At 37.0% G+C, this 7,405-nt stretch overlaps 1 pseudogene; it reads left to right on the plus strand.

The window, feature by feature from the left end:
• Window positions 1-655: 655 nt before the first annotated feature.
• On the plus strand, window positions 656-1,306 carry LOC143408958 (large ribosomal subunit protein uL6 pseudogene; annotated as a pseudogene).
• The last annotated feature ends 6,099 nt before the right edge of the window (window positions 1,307-7,405 follow it).

The following is a 7,405-nucleotide window of genomic DNA, read 5'->3' on the forward strand; positions in this document are numbered from 1 at the left end:
GCATAGCTTGTTATTTTTTTTAATAACATAATATCTCACTTTAATTACTTTTTTATCATTCCTTTTTATTCCATTCTCATTGAGCTTTGTATAACCAAAAATTGATGGCATGTAGCATGTACTCAATAAACATTTGCTGAATGAATAAATAACTCTAGATAGAGTACCACTATTTAAAGATAGGTAATTCTTTCAAGTTAATCACAGTGGACTTGAGATTATTTCTTATGAAATCCTGGTGTGCTTTCTTAAATTAATAATTACTGAAATTATCGTCTGAATCCAGAGAGGAATGCATTACCTTGGCCATGTGGATTGGAGCATATTGCCTATTTAAACCTTAATTGTTTTTTCTTAATTAATTAATTTATTTTTTAAATATACAACAACAGTGGAATGCATTACAATCCTTAATACACATATACAGCACAATTTTTTGTATCTCTTAATCCTTAATTGTTAAACTAGGAATACTCTCAGACAACCTCTGCTGTAAGATGGACATATTGGGATAACTTATAGTTCTTTCTGAATCATCTCATCCCTCTAGTTATGAGTCTTTGCTCATTCAGCAATCTTTGATTAAATGTTGACTTGATCCTTAGATCTATCCATAAGAATAGAATGAGCATGCTTTGTCACATCTACTGCGAGAATGAAGACCATTCTCAGCACTCAGACTGTCGACATTCCAGAACATGTTGATACTACTCTGAAGGGATGTACAGTTATTGTGAAGGGCCCAAGATGAATATACTAAAGCCCAAATAAGTTATGTACACCTTTTCTCTATATCTGTTTCAATGTTATAAAATAGAAACAAAGGGATTTCAATCATATCAATGTGGAACTCAGCCTCCTTGGAAAGAAAAAGAAAAGGCTATGGGTTGACAAATGGTGGGGAACTAGAAAGGAACTGGCACTGTTCGCACCATCTGTAGTCATGCACAGAACATGATCAAGGGTGTTAAACTGGACTTCCATTACAAGATGAGGTCTGTGTATGCTCACTTCCCCATCAACGTTGTTATTCAGGAGAATGAGTCTCTTGTTGAAATCCAAATTTTGGGGGGTGAAAAATGTATCTGCAGGGTTCAGATGAGGACAGGTGTTGCTTGTTCAGTGTCTCAAGCTCAGAAAGATGAATTAATCCTTCAAGGAAATGATATTGAACTTGTTTCAAATTCAGCTGCTTTAATTCAGCAAGCCACAACAGTGAAAAAACAAGGATATCAGAAAATTTTTGGATGGTCTTTATGTTTCTGAAAAAGGAACTGTTCAGCAGGCTGATGAATAAGATCTAAGAGTTGTCTAGTCACAGAAACATGTCCTGGAGTCAATTTGATATTTCAATGATGCAATAAAAGATCTCTATTGACTTTGGACTTAATCCTTTCCAACAGATTGAATAAACTTTAGTGTTCTTTCAAAGGAATAGAACAGGAAAAAAAAAAGAATAGAATGAGCAGGCCATATAGAAATTGGACATTTTTGTTTAATTTGTTTAGCGAAAGACTGATATTAATTTTATTCTAAGTGCATTTTAAATACTGTTGTTTTGTCTCTTAGGGAAAACTCAGAGATGGGGGACTACAGGGGAAAACCTGGGCATGTAGGCCCACATTCTGGAGGTGTTCTTTGTGTGGTCATCCAATGCTTATGGATGACATTAGGAGTCAATTCTATGGTCTCCAAAGTAGAAAAAAAATATAGCATGGCAAAATGAACTGGTTGTCTGAGGTTTAGATCAGTGTCTTCTTTTGTTTGATCTGCTGTAATGTAATGCATTCATGCAGTATATAGTGCCATTTGGGTCAGTGATGAATTGCGTGTATGACAGTGGTTATTCCTTGTAATTCTAGGTATGTAGTGGGCTATAACACTATGTTTGTGTAGGTACAGTTGATGTTGTTCACATAATGATGAAATCACCTAATGATGCATTTTTTTTAGCTGTATGCCCATTCTTCAGTGATGTATGACTGTTTTGTAGACTGTATGGCCTTATAGAAAATTATTTCAAATAATTCTAGAGGCTAGGAAGTATCAATTAAGGTGTTAATGGATTTGGCTGCTGGTGAAAGATTTTGTTCTGGTTGCAAACTATTGCATTCTTTCTGTATCCTCACGTGGTTAAGAGAAAGAGAATAAGCTCTCTAGACTTTTTTTTCCCCCTTAAATAGGGATTTGAATCCCACCATTAGTAACATACCTTTGTGAAATCATCAAAATTTAATAAGCTCTCCAAGTTCCCCTCTGTAAATAGCATTGCACTGGGGGTTAGAAACATGCATTTTGGAGGGACACAAACATTCCACTCACAACAGCAGGGTAGCTCAGACACAGGTATGACACTGATAACCCGATGGCAAAACTGTTAGATGAAAATTAAAGAAAGATTCCAGCTTCTTCGTTTAGTTTGGAAATATTTCTTATTAGAGTGAGAGTTTGAGAAAGGGAGAAAAGTGTCAAAGAAAAGACACATGCCCAAAATTGCTTTAGGATTTGGGGTAGTTAGATTGAGAAGCCACCAAAAGCAGGCATTGTTTTTACTCTTATGAAACATACTTTCCTCCAGATAAATTAACCATTGCCATTTCTCCATGTCTTTCTTCAACTTTAATCCCATTATTTATCTTTGTAATTCATATGTGTTGCACAGAGTGTGGATATTGCTGTTTCTATTTTATAACATTGAAACAGATACAGAGAAAAGGTATAAATAACTTATTTGGGCTTTAGTAGATGGGAAGAGAATTGTTACAGACTTGCAAGTTAGACATAGAGTTTAACACTGTGTTTCTAACCCATAATCCTTGGCCACCCTATGTTCACATGACTGTCAATCATTGTTTCTGCAGTGGTATGTCCAGTTTCCAGTGTTTCACTTACTCTATCCAGTGCTCTGCACCTGACTTCTCCCTGTGAGGATGAAAAAGCTTTCATTATTTCTGTGTGATCTTGCATAAGAAATTGACTGCACTTAGCCTTAATTTCTTCATCTGCAAAGTTAATGAACTCATAATACTATTACTGGTGCCTGGTTTTCTATGCTGCTGAAAAAGAACATGGGAGAGAAAAAGTGTTATATTTTAAATTTATTATATGATAACATCAGTGGTTGACATTAATGTCAACATTTATGGCAATGATTTACATCAATAAAAATTCAATTGATACCTACTCTATGCAGAAGACTAGGAAGGCAAGAAGACTAAGTGAAATACATTGCCTCTCTAAATTAGGAAAATGCTGTTGCTTTTAACAGAGGTGCTGGCATTGCAACTCCTCCTTGAAGGACAAATAGAGGACTCATTTCTAAAGACCATGGGTATTTCAGATTGAGGATATAGTTTGAACAGAGACTTGGTTTAGGAAAGCTCCTGACATGTTCATGGACCATGGATGAAGGAAAAGGAACAAATGACTGTTTTGAGGTGATTTCATAATGATAGAGAACAGGATCTGCTTCCCAGGGTCTTCCCATCATGGTAAAAGTTTGAAGAGTTGTCCATGGGTGTGTTCCTCTCAAATTGGGACAAAAGTAACATGTCAGAGAATCTGGAAAACTGTAGTATCTACCAGTCACATTCTCTCAAAGAAGTAATTTTACTTCATGGTGAATAATTGAAAACACTATTTCCAAATGAAAAATAATGTTTTGGAGAAAAATACAAACTTTTGTGAGCTACTGTTGCAGTGTGGATGAAATGCCAAAATATTGTTGGAAATATTAGGAAATCAATTTAAGCTCTAGACTGAGAAATGCTGACCCAAATTCTTCCCTATCACTTGGGTAATTTTGATGAACATTATGGGAAGTTTGCCAGGACAACAGGAGATGATGGAGGATTTAGAAATGAATTTATTTCTTTTTAAAAGGAAATAAATGTTGCATTATGGATCATCTGGGAGTGAAGGAATTTGCTGGCAACATAAAGACTATAAGTAGGTGCTACAGAATCTATGCAGAGGGCCTGAGAGTCTAGATTGGGTCCCAGCAATTCAGGTGGAGAGGGGAGGCTGGAAGTGTAGGATGACACAGAGGTGGTATTCATGAGTTGACCAAACAGCTGGCTTTGGGGAATGGGGGAGGGGTTATATAGGGATGAAAATGGCTTAGATGATGCTAGACTGTATGGTTGGCAGAACAGTTCATTGGGATAAAAGAGGGTAAAAAGAAAAAAAATGTTAATGAGTTCTAAGTAATCAAAACTACTAATTAGGGAAGTATCACTGAATGACAGAATAAGTAAATAATGGACATTCAGAGGGCAGCCTGAAGGAATGTGTTTGACCCTATACATGTAATAAGCTTGGCTCTGCTTTCAACCTTTGAACCTTCTTTAGTCTCAGTAAAAACAGAAGTCCCTGGTCTCATTTCTTTTTTTATCTACCCTATCCTTCTGTTATGGTTTAGATATGAAGCATCCCTCAAAAGCTCCTGTGTCAATGCGGAAATGTTCAGATGTAAAATGATTGACTGGACTGAGAGAGCTATAGCCTATCCAGTCCATTCTAGTTTGACTTAACTGACTGGGTGGTGACTGTAGATAGGTGCACCATGGTTAGAGGAGGTGGGTCACCAAGGGCATGCTCTGGAAGGGAGCATCTTCCCTGTGACCCCTTCTGCCCTCCTTCTCTCTATCTCTGCTATCTGATCCCATATGAGCTGAGCAACTTTCCTGTGAACACTTGCCTCTTGCTGTGCTGCCTCTCATTGGGCTCAGAGCAATGGAGTCAGCAGTCTACGGACTGAGACCTCTGAAAACATGGGCCCTAAATCAGTGTTCCCTCTAAGTTGTTCTTGTCGGGTAATTTGGTCTCAGCAACACAAATATAACTGAAACACTTTCCAATTCAGGGTCTAACTTGACCCTAAAAGAGACTGATTGCCGCAGTCTGGCTGGGCAAAATAACTGGGAGGTGACAAACAACTTGTGAAGATTGAAACAGCGGGAGCCGCTTTATTACGGGACAGCAGAGGTATATATACCTAACTGATTATACACAGCTTGTTTCAATTAACGTCATCTAGATACAGCAACCAGACAATAAGGAATTTCCACCATATTAATGGCTTGGTGGCATTAGCTCACAAAACACTCCTCCTGGCAAAGTGCCAGGTGCCATCTTGACTTGGTTGTGGCCCTCAACAACTGATTATGCTAGTTTCCCTCCATAATGAAGCCAGCAGCAAGGCTACATGCTAGCAAGGGACATGTCTGCAGTTCCTTGCTTGACAAATGGAAACCATGCTAACAGCCTCTACAAAACAACAATTTTCCAAATGCCTCCTGTGTACGTTGAACTATACCAAATCTTTGATACATTAGCTCCATTCACTTAAATGGGGATTACCCTACTCTTTTCACAGAGTAAGACAAGCTAAGTATTTGGTTGAGTTTAAATGGTTAGCAAGTTGCCCCAACAAAATCTGGGGCAAATAATAGTGATTTAATAAATATATATTGACTAACTGAATTAGGAAAAAGATAGATGTGTACATGCATGTACATAAGTGAAATGAGACAAAAATTCAATTCTATCCAAAATAAACATAAATTTTCCTATATCACATGACCTTCATTTCAGAATTATTAAATGAATGGATCAATCAATTAATTAAAATTGCAAATATGCGTTTCAGTTGCAAAAACCTTGAATTTGAAACCAAGCAGCCTATGTTTGCAATATTAGTGGTGTCAGCAATTAGCTATGTACATGACTGTGTATAATTTATTTGAATTCGGAAAGTGTTGGTTTGATAATAAATAATATACGTTAATAATTCTTATTTGGAAGAACATCTGTGAAAGTGACATGGGATTCTGGATGTCAAAGCACTTCACATTTCCTGGCCCACAGTAGGAGCCTAAGTAATCTTCATTCCATCCCCTGTCTTCCTCCAGCAGGACTGATACTTCATCCTTACTCAACTATACTGTACATTTTTCTGGGTGAAGTCCAGACAGCTTGATGCATGGAGGAAAAGCAGGAGATGGGGGTCTCCCTTTGTCTTTAATAACACAAGTCTGTCCTTGGAATATTCTGGTATCTCTACCCAGACCTCAGGTTCCCTTTGTTTCTAATGGGACAAGCTTCAGCCATGGCAATGGTGATGTGTGAGGTGTGGTATAGCAAACCTCTGAAGTAGCTTATATATTCATTTTTTCAAATGAGGAAACCAAGGACCTTGGAGGTGTTAGTAAGTAACAGAAATCACACTGAACTAAATAAATGGTAGATTCAGTATTTGAATCTAGCTCTACCCAACTCTTAATCTTGGGCTCTCACACTTTAATTCAATGCCTTTACTAAAATCATAAGGGTCCATCAAGAGTAAAGCTCTGCCATCAACATGAGCACCTTTCAGGACTTGTGTGTCTTAATCTGGTGGGAAAAAGTCATCCTAGGGTAAGCTTCATTCCTGTGAATAGTGTTCCTCAGACCTAGATTTAGCTAAAAGAGGAAGTTCTCAGTACTCAACATCTGTAACTACCAGGTGTTAATTTCTTAGTATCTTTTGATGAGTAGCCAAGTTGAAACTTTGAGCACATGAGGAAACAGAAAGTTTAAGTGACTTACCTAAGTCTGCATAATGTCACTGGTTTATAATAAAGTCATTCTCAAGTTTAAAATATTATACCATGTCTCTTTCTTTGTTCCCAAATTTATGGAGAGTGTCTCACTGATTATACTAATAATAACAATAAAAGTACTAATGCTTATTACTTACAGATGATGAAAATAAACCTTAGAAATTATAGAAGAGACTGACCCAATGGCAGGCACAATATTCTAACCAAGATAGTCTGAGTCCAGGGTCAAAATGTCCACTATTGCACTTTACTGCTTATGGTAATATTTGAACTTCTATATATTAGGTATTAATAATATATATATATATATATATATATATATATATATATATATATATATATATATAAAAGTACTTTGTCATGAATGAACTCACTTTATCTTCATGGTAATCTAAAGTGTTAAGTATTAATCATCATTCCTATTTAAATAGAAGCATATGGAACTCCTTCTCTATTGCTAGTCATTGAATGGCAGTCATGCTCTATAAATCAGTTGGCTCTTCCTCTGCACACTGGAGCAGTAGATTGCACTAACAACCATAGTCCTTAACCCGTGCCTGCAACCATGACCTTTGCAATAAGACTTTTCAGTTGCTCCCATCAAGAGGTGGAATCTATCTCTTTTTCTGAGTCTGATTATGTGACTTGTTTTGATCAATGCAATACCATAAAATAATGTTGTGACTGTTTCAAGCCTGGGCCTTAAGAGGGCCTAGAGATTAGGCTTGTGATACCTTTCTTGGAACTCTTTCCAGTTTCCTTGTGAACAAGGATGGGATATTCAGCTGAAGGACTTCCAAAGG

Source organism: Callospermophilus lateralis, chromosome 1, assembly GCF_048772815.1.
Source record: "Callospermophilus lateralis isolate mCalLat2 chromosome 1, mCalLat2.hap1, whole genome shotgun sequence".
NCBI classification, from domain to species: Eukaryota; Metazoa; Chordata; class Mammalia; order Rodentia; family Sciuridae; genus Callospermophilus; species Callospermophilus lateralis.